Raw genomic sequence first — 1,945 nt, forward strand, 5'->3', positions numbered from 1 at the left:
CTATAGACTAGACTATAGACAGACTATAGACTAGACTATAGACTAGACTATAGACTAGACTATAGACTAGACTATAGACTAGAATATAGACTAGACTATAGACTAGACCATGTTGCAGTAAACTCTTGCTATATATTACACTAAAATAGTTTTTATGGCAAATTGTTTATTTAGCACTTTTTGCTGTTTTTACCCTGTTCTTTATTCTCCAACTTAATATCCTTTTTGCTGTCTAGTGGTTCCATTTTATACCATAATTAATAGGTTTTAATTTTTATAGCCATTAAACATGTCTGTCAAATACCTTCCTTCGTTAAACTGTTGTTTCTCTTTCCACCTGTTTTCCCACTAATTTAATTTTAAGATTTTTTTTTCATCCAAATTCCTAAAGGTTTGTAAAAGCTTACAATTCGTTACACCTTCACATATTGTTAGTACGAGGGGTAACTCCAACTGTGTGTATTTGTGTATGTATGTATGTGTGTGTATTGTATTCCTTTTTGTAACTGCTATATGCTTCTGTGGTTGTATTGTATTTGCCAACATTTTGTTACATATTTCGTTATAGTTCAGTTTGCTTTTGCTTTTCGTTGATTTTTATCAATATTTATTATTGTTTTTATTATTATTGGCATCATGTGGATTATGCGTCATTTTTTATTATTTCGTTAAAGATTTTGTTCCCTACATTTTACTCCTCCTACATCATATTTCTTCATTTACTTCATAAACTGTGTTGTGTGTTCGTTAAAAAATTTTTGCCTGATTTTATGGCAAATTTCAGTTTTGTATTTTTTCTTATTTTTTTTGTTTTATGTTTATGTTGCGTCATAATTTATTGTCATTTAGTTAACCAAAACGTTTGTTGACAGCATGATGAAGTACAAGTAAAATGGGTAACAGTAGCGTGGTAGTAAGTGGAAAGATCTATAGTAGTAGTAGTTAGTATAGTTTTTCAAAATTTATAAGCTTTTTCTTGAGAGAGGTCAAAGGTCAACTATTGTATTTTGTCTCCCTTGGGGGCGTTCTTGTAAATAGTTGATTTATTACCCACAAAGATAAATTTCTATTAAAGGCTAAAGACAGGGGAAGAGTTCTTTTTTATTAAATGAATATGAAATAAAGTCATATGTATTACAAAGCCAAACTCATATTACTCATACCACCAGTAGTTCTTTTAGAAAGAGTTTTACAACGCCTTTTTCTAGTAAAGATTACAATATATCCTTAGCTTTTCTAACAGACAATTTACTTTGATTTAGCTTTAGTTTTAATCTTGTAAAACTTTCTAATTTATAGTTTCTACTTTAATCCACCTCAAAAACATTTAAAAGGCGTTGACGTCCCTGTTTATTTGCTATTGTCTGTCGTATTTATCCCTCAGTTTTATGTGTTTTTTTTTGTTGATTTTCAATATGATTTTCATCAGGTTTTATTACAAAAAATAACAAAAACCTGGTGGTTTTTATATGGATATATGGGTATGCTTAATAATAGTATAACTTACAAACAGTTGCATACAATCAAACATAACTATCTATCTATGTGTGTGTGTGTATTTGTTTGTTTACTTAACAGTATATTAGTAAATGTGTATTTGCAAAAGGTAGTTTTATTTAAACAAGGATTTATGTTTGTATGTATGTATTTTTATTACACAATGAATTGAATGCAGTGATTACACATGATTGATATGGTGATCCCAAAATGACAAGACAGTCAGCAGTCAGTTATTTACGCCCATATATATTGTATATGTTAGAATATTAAATACATGCAGGGAACGTAGTAACAAAAGGACGGAAATCAAATGAACTGGTATAGGTTAAACTATAGATTGAGTTCTAGTTCAGTTCTGGTTCAGTTCTAGTTCAGTTCTAGTTCAGTTCTAGTTCAGTTCTAGTTCAGTTCTAGTTCAGTTCTAGTTCAGTTCTAGTTCAGTTCT

Source organism: Lucilia cuprina, chromosome 5, assembly GCF_022045245.1.
Source record: "Lucilia cuprina isolate Lc7/37 chromosome 5, ASM2204524v1, whole genome shotgun sequence".
Lineage (NCBI taxonomy): Eukaryota > Metazoa > Arthropoda > Insecta > Diptera > Calliphoridae > Lucilia > Lucilia cuprina.